At 40.5% G+C, this 18,003-nt stretch overlaps 1 protein-coding gene across 8 annotated transcripts in view; it reads left to right on the top strand.

The window, feature by feature from the left end:
• Positions 1 to 18,003, top strand: part of SMIM43 (small integral membrane protein 43) — a 51,239-nt gene that overhangs the window by 19,785 nt on the left and 13,451 nt on the right. For 7 of the 8 annotated variants that reach the window (XR_016393205.1, XR_016393204.1, XR_016393202.1 and 4 more), the window contains one exon: positions 11,376 to 11,502. The gene's annotated coding sequence lies outside the window, so the exon portion shown is untranslated. Of the gene's footprint in view, positions 1 to 11,355; positions 11,503 to 18,003 lie in introns of all 8 variants that reach the window. The other variant, XR_016393203.1, reaches the window with a different exon arrangement.

An 18,003-nucleotide genomic window follows, 5' to 3' on the forward strand; every position in this document is an offset into this window, starting at 1 on the left:
CTTCCTATGTTTTCCTCTAAGAGTTTTATAGTTTCTGGCCTTACATTTAGGTCTTTAATCCATTTTGAGTTTATTTTTGTGTATGGTGTTAGGGAGTGTTCAAATTTCATTCTTTTACATGTCCAGTTTTCCCAGCACCACTTATTGAAGAGGCTGTCTTTTCTCCATTGTATATTCTTGCCTCCTTTATCAAAAATAAGGTGACCATATGTGCATGGGCTTATCTCTGAGCTTTCTATCCTGTTCCATTGATCTATATTTCTGTTTTTATGCTAGTACCATACTGTCGTGATTACTGTAGCTTTGTAGTATAGTCTGAAGTCAGGGAGCCTGATACCTCCAGCTCTGTTTTTCTTTCTCAAGATTGCTTTGGCAATTTGGGGTCTTTTGTGTTTCCATACAAATTGTGAAATTTTTTGTTCTAGTTCTGTGAAAAATGCCATTGGTAGTTTGATAGGGATTGCACTGACTCTGTAGATTGCTTTGGGTAGTTTAGTCATTTTCACAATGTTGATTCTTCCAATCCAAGAACATGATATATCTCTCCATCTGTTTGTATCATCTTTAATTTCTTTCATCAGTGTCTTATAGTTTTCTGCATACAGGTCTTTTGTCTCCTTAGGTAGGTTTATTCCTAGGTATTTTATTCTTTTTGTTGCAGTGGTAAATGGGGGTGTTTTCTTAATTTCTCTTTCAGATTTTTCATCATTAGTGTATAGTAATGCAGGAGATTTCTGTGCATTAATTTTGTATCCTGCTACTTTACCAAATTCATTGATTAGCTCTAGTAGTTTTCTGGTAGCATCTTTAGGATTCTCTATATAGAGTATCATGTCATCTGCAAACAGTGACAGCTTTACTTCTTCTCTTCCGATTTGGATTCCTTTTCTTTCTTTTACTTCTCTGATTGCTGTGGCTAAAAGTTCCACAACTATGTTGAATAATAGTGGTAAGAGTGGGCAACCTGGTCTTGTTCCTAATCTTAGTGGAAATGGTTTCAGATTTTCACCATTGAGAACAATGTTGGCTGTGGGTTTGTCATATATGGCCTTTATTATGTTGAGGTAAGTTCCCTCTATGCCTACTTTCTGGAGGGTTTTATCATAAATGGGTGTTGAATTCTGTCGAAAGCTTTTTCTGTATCTATTGAGATGATCATATGGTTTTTATTCTTCAATTTGTTAATATGGTTTATCATATTGATTGGTTTGCGTATATTGAAGAATCCTTGCTTTCCTGGGATAAACCCCACTTGATGATGGTGTATGATATTTTTAATGTGCTGTTGGATTCTGTTTGCTAGTATTTTGTTGAGGATTTCTGCACCTATGTTCATCAGGGATATTGGCCTGTAGTTTTCTTTCTTTGTGACATCTTTGTCTGGTGTTGGAATATGGGTGATGGTGGCCTTGTAGAATGAGTTTGGGAGTGTTCCTCCCTCTGCTATATTTTGGAAGAGTTTGAGAAGGTTGGGTGTTAGCACTTCTCTAAATGTTTGATAGAATTCTCCTGTGAAGCCATCTGGTCCTGGGCTTTTGTTTGTTGGAGGATTTTTTTTTTTTTTTTTGCTGTACGCGGGCCTCTCACCGTTGTGGCCTCTCCCGTTGCAGAACACAGGCTCCGGATGCGCAGGCTCAGCGGCCATGGCTCACGGGCCCCGCCACTCTGCGGCATGTGGGATCTTCCTGGACCGGGGCACGAACCCGTGTCCCCTGCATCGGCAGGCAGACTCTCAACCACTGCACCACCAGGGAAGCCCCTGTTGGAGGATTTTTAATCACAGTTTCAGTTTTAGTGCTTGTGATTGTTCTGTTTATATTTTCTATTTATTCCTGGTTCAGCCTCAGAAGGTTGTACTTTTCTAAGAATGTGTCCATTTCTTCCAGGTTTTCCATTTTATTGGCATAGAGTTGCTTGTAGTAATCTCTCATGATCCTTTGTATTTCTGCAGTGTCAGTTGTTACTTTCCTTTTTCATTTCTAATTCTATTGATTTGAGTCCTCTCTCTCTTTTTCTTGATGAGTCTGGCTAATGGTTTATCAATTTTGTTTATCTTCTCAAAGAACCAGCTTTTAGTTTTATTGATCTTTGCTATTGTTTCCTTCATTTATTTCTGATCTGATCTTTATGATTTCTTTCCTTCTGCTAACTTTGGGGTTTTTTTGTTCTTGTTTCTCTAATTGCTTTAGGTGTAAGGTTAGGTTGTTTATTTGAGATGTTTCTTGTTTCTTAAGGTAGGATTGTATTGCTATAAACTTAGAACTCTTAGAACTGATTTTGCTGCAACCCTTAGGTTTTGGGTCCTGTTGTTTTCATTGTCATTTGTTTCTAGGTATTTTTTGATTTCTTCTTTGATTTCTTCAGTGATCTCTTGGTTATTAAGTAGTGTATTGTCTACCCTCCATGTATTTGTATTTTTTACAGATTTTTCCCTGTAGTTGACATCTAGTCTCATAGTGTTGTGGTCAGAAAAGATACTTGATACGATGTCAATTTTCTTAAATTTACCAAGACTTGATTTGTGACCCAAGATATGATCTACCCTGGAGAATGTTCCATGACCACATGAGAAGAAAGTGTATTCTGTTGTTTTTGGATGGAATGTCTTATAAATATCAATTAGGTACATCTTGTTTAGTGTGTCATTTTAACCTTGTGTTTCCTTATTTATTTTCATTTTGGATGATCTGTCCATTGGTGAAAGTGGGGTGTTAAAGTTCCCTACTATGATTGTGTTACTGTCGATTTCCCCATTTATGGCTGTTAGCATTTGCCTTATGTATTGAGGTGCTCCTATGTTGGGTGCGTAAATATTTACAATTGTTATATCTTCTTCTTGGATTGATCCCTTGATCATTATGTAGTGTCCTTCTTTGTGTCTTGTAACAGTCTGTATTTTAAAATCTATTTTGTCTGATATGAGAATTGCTACTCCGGTTTTGTTTTCATTTCCATTTGCATGGAATATCTTTTTCCATCCCCTCACTTTCAGTCTGTATGTGTCCCTAGGTCTTAAGTAGGTCTCTTGTAGACAGCATATATATAGGTCTTATTTTTGTATCCATTCAGCCAGTTTATGTCTTTTGGTGGGAGCATTTAACCCATTTACATTTAAGGTAGTTATCAACATGTATGTTCCTATTACCATTTTCTTAATTGTTTTGGGGTTTGTTGTTGTAGGTGTTTATATGGGTCTTGTTTTTGTATCCATTCAGCCAGTTTATGTCTTTTGGTGGGAGCATTTAACCCATTTACATTTAAGGTAATTATCGACATGTATGTTCCTATTACCATTTTCTTAATTGTTTTGGGGTTTCTTGTTGTAGGTGTTTTCCTTCCATTGTGTTTCCTGCCTAGAGAATTTCCTTGAGCATTTCTTATAAAGCTGGTTTGGTGGTGCTGAATTCTCTTAGGTTTTGTTTGTCTGTAAAGGTTTTAATTTCTCCATCGAATCTGAATGAGATCTTGCTGGGTAGAGTAATCTTGGTTGTAGGTTTTTCCCTTTCATCACTTTAAATATGTCCTGTCAGTCCCTTCTGACTTGCAGAGTTTCTGCTGAAAGATCAGCTGTTAACCTTGTGGGGAGTCCCTTGTATGTTATTTGTTGTTTTTCCCTTGTTGCTTTTAATATTTTTCCTTTGTATTTAATTTTGTATTAATTAATTAATTATTATTATTATTATTTGGCTGCAGTGGGTGTTTGTTGCTGCACATGGGCTTTCTCTAGTTGCGGCAAGCAGGGGGCGGGGGATACTCTTCATTGTGGTGTGCAGGCTTCTCATTGCGGTGGCTTCTCTTGTTGCGAAGCACAGCCTCTAGGCACACAGGCTTCAGTAGTTGTGGCACCAGGCTCAGTAATTGTGGCTCATGGGCTCTAGAGCGCAGGCTCAGTAGTTGTGGCACACAGGCTTTGTTGCTCCACAGCATGTGGGATCTTCCTGTACCAGGGCTCAAAACCATGTCTCCTGCATTGGCAGGTGGATTCTTAACCACTGTGCCACCAGGGAAGTCCCTTTGTATTTAATTTTTGATAGTTTGATTAATATGTGTCTTGGCGTGTTTCTCCTTGGATTTATCTTGTATGGGTCTCTGTGTTTCCAGGACTTGATTAACTATTTCCTTTCCCATATTAGGGAAGTTTTTAACTATAATCTCTTCAAATATTTTCTCAGTCCCTTTCTTTTTCTCTTCTTCTAATGGGACCCCAATAATTTGAATGCTGGTGCATTTAATGTTGTCCCAGAGGTCTCTGAGACTGTCCTCAATTCTTTTCATCCTTTTTTCTTTATTCTGCTCTGCGATAGTTATTTCCACTATTTTATCTTCCAGGTCACTTATCTGTTCTTCTGCCTCAGTTATTCTGCTATTGATTCCCTCTAGAGAATTTTTAATCTCATTTATTGTGTTCGTCATCATTGTTTGTTTGCTCTTTAGTTCTTCTAGGTCCTTGTTAAACGTTTCTTGTATTTTCTCCAATGTATTTCCAAAATTTTGGATCATCTATACTATCATTACTCTGAATTCTTTTTCAGGTAGACTGCCTATTTCCTCTTCATTTGTTTGGTCTGGTGTGTTTTTACCTTGCTCCTTCATCTGCTGTGTGTTTCTCTGTCTTCTCATTTTGCTTAACTTACTGTGTTTGGGGTCTCCTTTTCACAGCCTGCAGGTTCGTAATTCCCGTTGTTTTTGGTGCCTGCACCCAGTGCCTAAGGTTGTTTCAGTGGGCTATGTAGGCTTCCTGGTCGAGGGGACTGGTGACTGTGTTCTGGAGGACGAGGCAGCATCTTGTCTTTCTGGTGGGCAGGACCACGTCCAGTGGTGTGTTTTGGGATGTCTGTGACCTTATTATGATTTTAGGCAGCCTGTCTGCTATGGGGTGTGGTTGTGTTCCTGTCTTGCTAGTTTTTTGGCATAGGGTTTCCAGCACTGTAGCTTGCTGGTCATTGAGTGGAGCTGGGTCTTAGCATTGAGATGGAGATCTCTGGGAGAGCTTTCGCCATTTAATATTACATGGAGCCGGGAGGTCGCTGGTGGACCAATGTCCTGAACTCGGCTCTCCCACCTCAGAGGCACAGGCCTGACACCCAGCCAGAGCACCAAGACCCTGTCATCCACACGGCTGAGAAGAAAAGGGAGAAAAAAAGAAAGAAAGAAAAATAAAATAAAGTTATTAAAATAAAAAAAATTATTAAAAATTAAAAAGTAATATAAAAAAGAAAAAGAAAGAAGAGAGCAACCAAACCAAAAAACAAATCTGCCAATGATAACAAGCACTAAAAACTATAGTAAAAAGAAAAAGAGAAAAAACAGAATGCTAGGACAAATGGTGAAAGCAAAGCTATACAGACAAAATCGCACAAAGAAGCATACACATACACACTCAGAAAAAGAGAAAAAGGGAAAAAAAAAAAATATATATATATATATCTCGTTGCTCCCAAAGTCCACCGCCTCAATTTTGGGATGATTCGTTGTCTATTCATGTATTCCACAGATGCAGGGTACATAAAGTTGATTGTGGAGCTTTAATCCGCTGCTCCTGAGGCTGCTGGGAGAGATTTCCCTTTCTCTTCTTTGTTCGCACAGCTCCTGGGGTTCAGCTTTGGATCTGGACCCGCCTCTGTGTGTAGGTCACCTGAGATCATCTGTTCCCACTCAGACAGGATGGGGTTAAAGGAGCAGCTGATTCGGGGGCTCTGGCTCACTCAGGCCGGGGGGAGGGAGGGGTACGGATGCGGGGCGAGCCTGCGGCGTCAGAGGCTGGCATGACGTTGCACCAGCCTGAGGCATGCCGTGTGTTCTCCCGGGGAAGTTGTACCTGGATCACGGGACCCTGGCAGTGGCGGGCTGCCCAGGCTCCCGGGAGGTGAGGTGTGGATAGTGACCTGTGCTCGCACACAGGCTTCTTAGTGGTGGCAGCAGCAGGCTTAGCATCTCATGCCCGTCTCTGGGGTCCGCGCTGATAGCCGTGGCTCGCGCCCGTCTCTGGAGCTCGTTTAGGCGGTGTTCTGAATCCCCTCTCCTCGTGCACCCTGAAACGATGGTCTCTTGCCTCTTCGGCAGCTCCAGACTTTTCCCCGGACTCCCTCCCGGCTAGCTGTGACGCACTAGCCCCCTTCGGGCTGTGTTCACGCCGCCAACCCCAGTCCTCTCCCTGGGATCCGACCGAAGCCCGAGCCTCAGCTCCAAACCCCCGCCCGCCCAGGCGGGTGAGCAGACAAGCCTCTCGGGCTGGTGAGCGCTGGTCGGCACCGATCCTCTGTGCGGGAATCTCTCCGCTTTGCCCTCCGCACCACTGTTGCTGTGCTCTCCTCCGTGGCTCCGAAGCTCCCCCCCTCCGCCACCCCTGTCTCTGCCAGTGAAGGGGCTTCCTAGTGTGTGGAAACTTTTCCTCCTCCCAGAGGTGCAGGTCCCGTCCCTATCCTTTTGTCTCTGTTTATTCTTTTTTCTTTTGCCCTACCCAGGTACGTGGGGACTTTCTTGCCTTTTGGGAGGTCTGAGGTCTTCTGCCAGCGTTCAGTAGGTGTTCTGTAGGAGTTGTTCCACATGTAGATGTATTTCTGATGTATTTGTGGGGAGGAAGGCGATCTCCACGTCTCACTCCCCAGCCATCTTGAAGGCCTCCTCCAAGGCATACATTTAAAGTGGTCTGTTTACCTGGCTGTGTCTCTTACTCAGCTCCATCTGAAGGGTCTATTTCGTTCACTTTTCTATCCTTAGCACCTAAGCCTGAGACATGGCAGGTACTTAGTAAATGCTATATAAATGAGAGAAGAGCAAGAATAGGATGGAGGTGGAAGCATATTTACTGGCAGCCATCGTGCTGCCTGGGAAAAGTAATCTTCAGTTACCTTTGCATTCCCACTGTGCTCCAGGCACTGTTCAAAGCAACTCCATGCCTTGAATTTCCCAACTATGTTAAGTAGATGAGGATTTTGATGCTTAGATAAATAAGGTAACTTGCCAAAAGTCAGACATCTGTTAATCTGAGGCTTTCTCCTCTTTGGTAGTGTGAGTGTTCACTATGTCTAACAAGATAGATTATTAACCATATTTTGCGTAAAAGTACCACCAACATGATTATGATAGACTTAATAAACAAATATATTCTTTAAATTAGAAAATGTCATTTTATTTTAAATAGCCTTATGTCCTTGTTATGAGGCAACTGTTAAGAGTATTTTCCAGAGCCTTTGCCAATATTGTATAAATTAAGTAAAATTTCAATGAAACTACCCTCCTTCAAAATAGTTTCAAAACCTTCTCAAGCACAGATGGTGTTTTGATCATAAACAATAATATGGAGGATACCAGAGCCAGTTGAGGTGATGCAAAGCACCAAGCACCATTCAGCCAGGCTATTGCTTTAAGATGCATAAAGAAATTTGTTCAGAATTGGGAAATTTTACAGAATTCAAAAAGCCCCACAACGTATTTAGCCATCCAAAATGTATTTCACAAGCTTCTCAGTGCATTCTATTTTTCTACAAGAGATTAGTCAATATTTTGGTAATCAGGTTTTGAGAAGGCAGTTTGAAACTCTGCTTTTCACAGAGAATGGGATTGGTGTATATTTTCATGAAGTGGTTTTAAATGGCAATACTTTCAACTTTACCCTGAAGGAACTACAAGCTAGTTGATTAACTTTGTGTGAAAATAAATCCATAGCAATAAGCACTGGAAAGAATTATATAAAGACTTAAGCCTGTGAACGTGTTAGAGTGGTGGGATATTTTCCCCCTAATTTGACAGATGCTGTGTGTGTGCCATAGATAAAGGCAGGGACAAGTACAAGGTCTGAGTAACAACTTCTGCCTGGGCAGGCTCCAGTGTCTAGCTCACATCCACCTGAACTCTTTTTTTTTTTTTTTCTAAAGTTTCTTTATTATTATTTTTTTAGCATCTTTACTGGAGTATAATTGCTTTACAATGGTGTGTTAGTTTCTGCTTTATAACAAAGTGAATCAGTTATACATATACATATATCCCCAGATCTCTTCCCTCTTGCATCTCCTTCCCTCCCACCCTCCCTATCCCACCCCTCTAGGTGGTCACAAAGCACCTAGCTGATCTCCCTGTGCTATGCGGCTACTTCCCACTAGCTAGCTATTTTACGTTTGGTAGTGTATATATGTCCATGCCACTCTCTCACTTTGTCCCAGCTTACCCTTGCCCCTCCCCATGTCCTCAAGTGCATTCTCTAGTAGGTCTGTGTCTTTATTTCCGTCTTGCCCCTAAGTTCTTCGTGACCATTTTTTGTTTTTTTTTTTAGATTCCACATATATGTGTTAGCATACGGTATTTGTTTTTCTCTTCTGACTTACTTCACTCTGTACAACAGAGTCATGTACCAAAATGTTCGTTGCAGCCCTATGTACAATAGCCAGGACATGGAAGCACCTGAACTCTTAAAAAGCAGTCCTGTGGACCGAAAGTAGGTGGCTCCACACTGTGACCACTCCCCTCAGGCTATGATGTCTATTTTGGCTCAAGACTCTGTGACACCAATTAACAAGATTCATTCTGTCCCAAAGTACAAAGCAAACTGTGCTCATTTGATTAGCCCAAACTCTGTAAAAGCCCTATGCTCAGTAACTCATAGTTGTGTCGGGTACTTAAGAGCTTTCAGCAGAGCCCAGGAATAGAAGCAGGGCTGCTGCGGGTTGAGTTCTCCCCCACTCCTTCCTGTGGGCGTCACACTGCTGAGGAAAAAATAGGGGAACAGCTGGAGGGAGGCAGGGCCCTTGGCAGCAGAGCATGGTGTCAGAACCCGATCTGGTGAAGCAGAGTGCCGTCGGTAGTTACATCAAGAGTGCCAGGTCCTTTCGAGCTGCCAGAAGAGGACGACTGTGGGTGGGTGGTTAGAACAAAGAGGCAGAGGAAAGAACACAAGCCAGTTTCCAAGGAGGGGTGGGAACTAAGCAATGGAGAAGATGCCCTCAGAGATGTGGCATGTTAGTGGCTATTTTATGTGTGTCTGTGGGGAGGTGAGGGGTCACAATCTGTGTTAAGTGAGTTACATATATAAGGTAAGGTTGTTGTGTGTGAGGACCTGATACTCAGTGATGAACTTCCAATGAAGCCAAGATGGGTTGTGTTCATGGACTCACTCTGACTCCACACAAGAAGTTTAGAGACATGTACAGGGCTCCTAGCATGTCTATGACAGCGCAGTCTTGACACAAGGAGTAACCCATTAGAACTGCAAGGCTCTTTTGTGATTTCTGGCCCAGAAGAGGGCTTCTTGCGTTACAAGGAGACACAATGTTAGAACCCCGGGAATCCACCAGGCTTGCCAAAGCAGACTAAGGAGTCCAATTTACCAGATATAACCCCTTGAAAATAACATGTCTAAATATGAGTGAGTGACCTCCTGGTAGGAGGAATGAAATATTAGTATTTGGTCTATTGATTTCTTATCTGTGGTGCACTTAATACAGATCTTGACCTTCCACGTAGAACTGCCTCCTGTCTCTGTAGACATCTTCCCCAGGGCTCATTTCCCACCACTCCTTGGTGCATGTTTGATCCTTCTGCCTTTTTGTTCATCCCACCCACCTGCAGACCTTCCTTCTTGGCAGCCTAATAACAAGCAATGGGTCCAAAAGAAATCAACTAGAAAACCTTGAAATAAATGTTGATCACCATTTTATCTTACTAATCCCACCTCAGTCTGCTTGTTTATATCACTTTGATACATACAATATTAAATTATAAAGCTCTTTTCCATATTCTGCCCTGTGATTGTTTTCTACTTTTTTTAATCTCTGAATTTAGTCTCTTCTTATGCAGAAGATAAAAATTCCTTAAAGGTGGTGGTGAATGTTTTATGATTTGGTATCCTATCTAATGCATAAGGGTTGAAGTGTGGATGATACAGATATATAGTGTTAATACCAAGTGTTTTTATTTCTTTACTTAGTACCTGAGACAGTACATGTGCAATTAGACCTTTAAAATCCTTTTGTTGATTTATTAGTTGCCTCTTAGGTGTTTTTGATTGTGAATCTCTCTTGGACAAGCTGTTTGACCCCTCTCAACATAGTTTTATTAACATGCTTTCCAGACCTAGATTTTTTTTTAACATCTTTATTGGAGTATAATTGCTTTATGATGGTGTGTTAGTTTCTGCTGTATAACAAAGTGAATCAGCTATACATATACATACATCCCCATATCTCCCTCCCACCCTCCCTATCCCACCCCTCTAGGTGGTCACAAAGCACCGAGCTGATCTCCCTGTGCTATGCGGCTGCTTCCCACTAGCTATCTGTTTTACATTTGGTAGTGTATATATGTCCATGCCACTCTCTCACTTCGTCCCAGCTTACCAGACCTAGATTTTTATGATATAATAGTAAAGCCAACCCACTCTAAATCACTACTTTATTATGTTTTTTTCCTAAAATTTTCTGGAATATAACAACAAAATATATTTGAGTGAAGAGTATTGACATTATTAAATCTGAAAATAATTCCAAATGACTCTCTGGACTTAAGAGTGTGTTCATCTTTGAAAACAATTCAGGAAACTCTACTTGTCTCTTCACGTTGTTGGAATTAAATTTGTGCACTTTGCAGAAAGTACTTTGTTCTAAATTGAAGAATGTAGTTGGGATCAAATTAGATAATGTATGCAGAAGTGCCCTGTTAATTGGCTTATCGGTATATATCATTAGTATGGTTAATGATGATGGTAGTCATGGAACAGCCAAGAATACATTGAGGTACATTTAGAACTGGAGCCTCACTAGGTGTGGCTGTCACCCATGAGTTAACTAGACGACTGCGGGCTGCCAGTCTAGTGTTTCTCAAACTTTAATGTGCGTAAGAATCACCTGGTGATATTGTTAAACTGCTGCTTCTGATTCAAAAGCCTGGAGTCAGGCCTGGGTGTCTTAATTTCTAAAAAGCTCCCAGGTGATGCCAACACTGCTGATCCACAGAAAACACTTCAAGCAGCAAGGTTCTAAGCCTTCATAAAAGTTGCTGATTAGAAAAGAAAAGAATATTTGGCAGGATAAAGCCAAGGACTGTGTTCTCTGGAGTGCAGACCACCTGTAATCCACTATCACAGCAAATTTATGAAAGCAGAGACAGAGAAAGGATCTTATCTTTGTATCCTATTTTGCCTTTGTTTTAAATTATTAATATCTTATTTTCAATTCAGTTGATCTCAAGAAACATTTACTGAGCAACTCTTAGGATAGTTGGGCTCAAATTACAGAACCTTTGTACCTGGCACCCCTAAACACACAGGCACACACGCACACCCCTTGAAGCACCTGAATAATCCCAACTGAGTGTGAGGATGGAGGAGGACGGGGTCGGGATGTAAGAAAATAAGCAGTCTAGGTTTCTTTTTTTCCACACAGGCTCCGGACGCGCAGGCTCAGCGGCCATGGCTCACGGGCCCAGCCGCTCCGCGGCATGTGGGATCTTCCCGGCATGAATCCGCGTCCCCTGCATCGGTAGGCAGACTCTCAACCACTGCGCCACCAGGTAAGCCCTAGGATATTTTTGATTACAGTCCCCCTAAAAGCTTCTTGAAAAACTCTATTCCCCTAAAACATTTTAAATTGATATTAAAATTTTTCATTATAAATTTAAGTGGTAGTGAAGGATGTTGTTTATGGCATGCTGCAAATATCTATATTTTAAAATAAAGCTATCACTCTTCAGTGGAAATAAAAGCACCACAGTGATTTGAACCCATTGCCAGCCATTCAAAACACTAATAAACAAGCTCCTCTCTGTCAGAAATTTCATATTGTCTCTTTTTCTCCAACTTCCATTTCTGTTCCACTTCTCCCGTAGATTTTTATCCTAATGTAATAGGCTTTTATGTCGAACATCTTTATTGGCATTCTTGTCATGCTTCTTCACCTCAAATATATATCCTATGAACATATGTGTAAAACAATTTCTTTTGGGTTGACGTATTATAAATACCAGTAATATGCATTTGATTAGAACATCATAAATTATGAATTCTGATAAACAATTATTATATGACTATATATTGGTTGGCACTAATACCCCCAAACCATACACAGAGAGGGCATAAGGCAAGGCTTAATGGAAAGTCTTACATCTAAGAGTCAGCAGAAGAGCACACAGGATTTCCCAAGTTCTCCTCCCGCCATGAGAGGTGGTTAGGCCTAGGAGCTCACTTATGTAAACCTAGGGCGTTGAGAAGAGACAGGAAGCACTTGTTTAACTATGTAACAACAGTGGCTTCCTAGAGGTGGGATGACTTTCTTAGAAAAGAGTAGCAGTTGGAGCTTAGTGAGGCTGGTATCAGCAAGAAGCTGCCTCACCATATTTTTGAGCTGGCCCGTTGCTAGGCTGCCTGATGTGGCAGGGAGACAGAGCCGCTGAAGCCTTTCAGCAGATGAGGGTATGTTTCTTGTCACCTAAAAAGTAAAATTTATTGGAAATGTATCTCTTAATGAGATGGATGGGGGAGGATATGTTATGGTGCCTTGATTAAAGGAATTGTTTAAAGGATTATTCATTTGGCAAAGTACAGTATTAAGATTAAGACTAGGTAAGAGATATGATTTTCTTGCTAAAATGGGAGGAAATTTGGAAAGAAGAGTATGAGAAGAGACCCTTGACATATTGATAAGTGAAAGAAGCCCATCTGAAAAGGCTACATGCTGTATGATTCCAACTATATGACATTCTGGAGAAGGCAAAACTGTGGAGAGAGTAAAAAGATCAGTGGTTGCCAGGGAATAAGTGGGAGAGAGAGGAATAGACAGGCAGAGCACAGAGGATTTTTAGGGCAGTGAAACTATTCTGTATGATATTATAATGGTGGATACATGTCATTATACTTTGGTCAAAATCCATAGAATGTATACCACCAAGAGTGAACTTTAATGTAAACTATGGACTTTTGGGTGATAATATGTCACTGCAGATTCATCAGTTGTAACAAAGGTAGCACTCTGGGACTTCCCTGGTGGTGCAGTGGAGAAGACTCTGCGCTCCCAATGCAGGGGGCCCGGGTTCGATCCCTGGTCAGGGAACTAGACCCCACATGTTGCAACTAAGAGTTCACATGCCACAACTAAGAATCCTGCCTGCCGCAGCTAAGACCCAGCACAACCAAATAAATAAATAAATAAAAAACCAAAAAAACAAAGGTAGCACTCTTGTGGAGGATGTTGAGAGTGGGGCAGGCTGCACGTCTGTAGAGGTAGAGGGTGTATGGAACAGCACTTTCTACTCAGTTTTTCTGTGTATCGGAAACTGCTCTAAAAAATAGTCTATTTTTAAACAATAGAGGGAGAGAAAGAGAGAGACCCTTGGTGACTGGCATCTTCGTAGGCAAATGATTTTAGGAAAAAGTACATGGAAGTTGAAGATCTGTACATAAGCATAAAGCTAACCATGCTCATGTGCCCTTTAGAAAGTCTTCATGTACCCTCAGTCATAATTGAAACCTAGTTTGAAGATTTGGTCTAAGGTTGTAGGAGAGTGAATAGATACAGAAATGTAGTAGGAAAAATGGGTTATTCATTGAACAAATGGTTTGGGGAAAACAGGGTAGTCATATGGAAAAAAATAAGGGTAGAATCACACCTCACCAAAAATTAAATTCTAGATGTATCAAAAATTTAAACATTAGAAAAAAACTATACCTAGAAAAATGGTACAGATGAACCTGTTTGCAGGGCAGAAATAGAGACACAGATGTAGAGAACAAACGTATGGACACCAAGGGGGGAAAGTGGCGGGGGGCTGGTGGTGGTGGGATGAATTGGGAGATTGGGATTGACATATATACACTAATATGTATAAAATGGATAACTAATAAGAACCTTCTAAATAAAAAAATAAAATAAAATTCAAAAAAGTAAAAAAATAAAAGGCACTGTATAAAAAAAAAGAAAACAACTATAAATGTAATAGCAGAAACATGATCTGGAGAGTGGTAGGTGTGATTAGTGAGGTAGGCAATGAATTCTACAGATGGTTTATGTTATCACAGATTGGCTCTATCACTGCGGTGTTGACATCCTGACTTGTGAAATAATAATGAGAATGAGAGTTAACTTTTATTGGGCGCTTACCATGTTCGGGCAATGTTCTAAGCTCTTTATATGTATTAATACATTTAATTTTCACCACAACCCAATGTTGAGGATATGGTTTTATACCTCCATTTTACAGATGAGTCAATTAAGTCACAGAGTTAAGGTCACATGCTGGTCAGGGAAGTGAAGACTTCTTAATTCAAGCAGCCTGGCTCTAGAACCCAGGGACTTAATCACCGTACTCTACAATGAAGCAACGCTCAATTCTATGTGCTTTTAAAACGTGCTAGATATACAGATTAGTATTACATTTTGACAAAGTTGTATCTACAGCAATAAGTTTAAACAGCTTGTGCCTTTACTTTCCTTTAGAAAAGCTTTGGAAAAAGAGTGTTTCTCATTCAATAGTTCACCTACAAAACACAGGATTATTTTATCCCTTATATATTCCAGTAACTGGAGAGTGAAATTTTGACATCTTTGCAAGACTTATTTCACAATTTAATTTCATGGTGTTTAAAAAAAAATCACAGTGTGTAGACTAGTTTTAGAAGCACACTGCCATCATGCATGAAATGTTTTACAAACATGATCATCAATAGTTTGATGGGCAAACAATTGTCCTTTAAATTAATACGCTGCTTGTGCTGATGTTGAGAGCAAATGTTGTCCCATTATTTCCGTGGCAGAGTAAACCTCACTAGAAAAGCAGGAATACCAACTAGCGCACCAAATATACTAGCTTTATAATACTGTCATAAAATGATTACGGTGATGTTAAAGACAATAGAAAATAATGGACTGGCAACTGCTTGATAACAAAAACACTCAGTACTCTTTAGTACTAAATAATCTTTAAGATGAGCTCAATTTTTGTTCAAAATTAGATAAAAACTAATAAAGCCTTTTTCTTAGGGTGCTGGGGATTTAGAAAGCTTCATTTGTAAGCCTGTACAATGGAGTTTTACTCACTCTAATCTAAAAGAGAATAAAAAACAGTGCCTGCAATTGCATTAGCATGAGGTCATGTCCTCAGCAGCCTACCTGGGAGGTCTTCTTAACACAGTAGTCTTTCCCTCACATTCTTTCTTATTTGGAAATGATTTGGGCTTGATCAGAGAGGTTGAAGAGTTATGTGTACCATTTTTCTAGATTCCATATATATATGCGTTAATATACGATATTTGTTTTTCTTTTTCTGACTTACTTCACTCTGTATAACAGACTCTAGGTTCAGCCACATCACTACAAGTGACCCAATTTCGTTCCTTTTTATGGCGAGAAAAGTGGTACTGATGAATCTATTTGTAGGGCAGGAAAAGAGACGCAGATGTAGAGAACGGTCTTGTGGACATGGGGCAGGGGAAGGGGAGGATGGGATGAATTGACAGAGTAGCATGGACATATATACACTACCATGTGTAAAATAGATAACTAGTGGGAAGCTGCTGTATAGCACAGGGAGATCAGCTCGGTGTTCTGTGATGAGCTAGAGGGGTGGGATGGGGGCGGGTGGGAGGGAGACGCAAGAGGGAGGGGATATGGGGACATATGTATACATACAGCTGATTCACTTTGTTCTACAGCAGAAACTAACACAACACTGTAAAGCAATTATAACTCCAATAAAAAAAAAATTAGAGAAGATCCAGGAATGGACAATTGCTAATAATCAAATTGCTAGTGATAAAAGTTAAACAAATATGATGAATCTTAATTTTGGGCTTTTTTACACTTTCAATTGAAAATGTAAAAAAACTCTTAATAATATTCTGATGTAAAGAAAATGTGAACAAATACTTAATAAATCTAAATAACCTAAAAAAAAAAGAGTTATGTGTAATACTCAGGGGGAAATATCTTCTTGGCAACTGATAGGAGAATTCCTGTGGGCAGAAATTTCATTTAAAAGAGAATCTGATGAACCTACAGGTAGAAGCTAGCTCAGGTTGGCGCTCAGGGTTCCTGCCTAACAAAGAAAGCAAAGGAGGGAAAATAATAACTTTGGGGAAGAAAGAGTTAAAAGGAATGCACAGCTTAAGTTGCCCAAACAGCCAGCCAGGCCTTTGGGAGCAACAGAAACGTCCAGTGCATATTTGTTAGCTCTGTGGTCTAAATTCTTCCTTCAGTAAGTTCTATGTTGTTCAGTGATGCTCTGTAACGTGATTTTCTCTTTTGAAGGAATCCATGTTGTACTGAGTCCTGCTTCATGATTTGCACATAGTGAAAAAGTGGTTGCTTTCAGGAGCCAGTGATATGTTGGTTACATGTGAAAAACCCTGCTTCCTTAAAGTTAAAAAGAAAAATGTCATGCGGGTGGTGAGCAGTGGTTCACTAACCCCTTCTGTTAATGTGTCAGAGGCCCCTTCCCAGAGGAAACTGCTTTCCTGAAAGAAGGCGCTTTGGGTTCCAAGCCTACCCCATCATCGTGGCAGCTGGGAGCAATTCACCCAGATAATCTCACTCTTCTACCACTCCCTGGTTTTGGCAGTAAAAATGATAAGTCATTTGAATTTTGCAGCCAGAAGGGACATGGAGATAATTATGTTCAATCCCCTAATTTAGGAAGCAGAAGCACAGAGAAGTGAAAGACATGCCCAATGTTACATGGCTATGCTAGCATGGGATGGTTAGAACCCAGGCCTTTTGTTTCCCACCAGTGTTCTTTCCACAACAACAGAAAAGCTGAAGAAATGTGGAAAAGGAGGAGGAAAAATCATACTGGCAAGTATGACTAAAGCATCAGCCAAACGATGAAACCGATAAATGGCTGTTTTCTTCTTGCAACAGACTTTATTTTTCATCCAACGAAATACACAAGATAGATGAAAATACGAAGAACCAAAAAATATGTTGGTAGCAGGTGCTGAGTTTTGTGTAATGAGTTGTGTATTCGTCTCTCCTCATAGGTGAGAAACAGCTCAACCACCAGCTGGGGTGGGTGGAGAAGTAAAATTCTTGGTGGTGTCTAGTGACAATCAGAGCCCACCAGCTCAGCCACACACCACATGAAGAGATCATGATTAGGAAGGGCACACAGAAGAGCCAGGTGTGCAACAGCTGACAGGAATATGCGTTTTCATCAGATGTCACAAATCTTCGTTTTCATTATCGGGTAACTGCGTCACTTAGCTCAACCAACGGTATCTGCAGCAGAGCAAAAGAAAACCTCATAACGGTATTAATATTCTAGTACCACCAGATTCACACACACCCTGAACATTCTCTTTTTACAGTGTTTCACAGGTCATAGAGAATGATAGGACGATCTCTATATTGCTGAAGTTATAATCCATAACTTCTGAATTCTTGAGAAGGTGCTTTAAATGTTGCTGTCTCCAGGATGCCAGTCATCTTGGTGTTTAGGTACTCAGATCCCTTAAGTTAAAAGAAAGCATGTATGAGTGAAGCGATACAGAGGCTTTGCCTGTCCCAAGCCAGCAGCCTCCAGTCTGAAATAACGATTTCCATGGCGAGGGTTAGAAGATTCCTTGGATTGATTCACAGCTGGTGCAAAAGCCAGAGGGAGGCTTGGTTAAGCAGTCATTTGTTGGCTGGTTTATGGTGATGGTTACAAAAGGAATATCCAGGTATATTTCCTAGTGGGGGCATTAGTCTCTCACCAAGAGTTTCTGTTGTAGATTCCAACCCGTATTTATGACAACGGACCTGCTAATATGATATATCACAGAGGCAATAATACCAGGCCTATACCTTAACCACTGTGGAATTGGCCTCTCTAAATATAGAAAACCCTGAGGAGAAATATTTTTCACATAAACTAAATGGCAGTGTGACTTGTTGCATTAAAAATATTTAAACTCCTCAGGAAATATTGGGTTGGCTAAAAAGTTCTTCAGGAGGCATATGTATATGCCTTCCTATAACCTATAGTCAAAGTAGATTATTTAAATGTTTTAGATAATATGATATAGCTCTTTTTTTTACTCAAAAC

Source organism: Delphinapterus leucas, chromosome 5 (genome assembly GCF_059928025.1).
Source record: "Delphinapterus leucas isolate spDelLeu-1000000601 "Yukka" chromosome 5, BTC_Dleu_Yukka2, whole genome shotgun sequence".
NCBI lineage: Eukaryota > Metazoa > Chordata > Mammalia > Artiodactyla > Monodontidae > Delphinapterus > Delphinapterus leucas.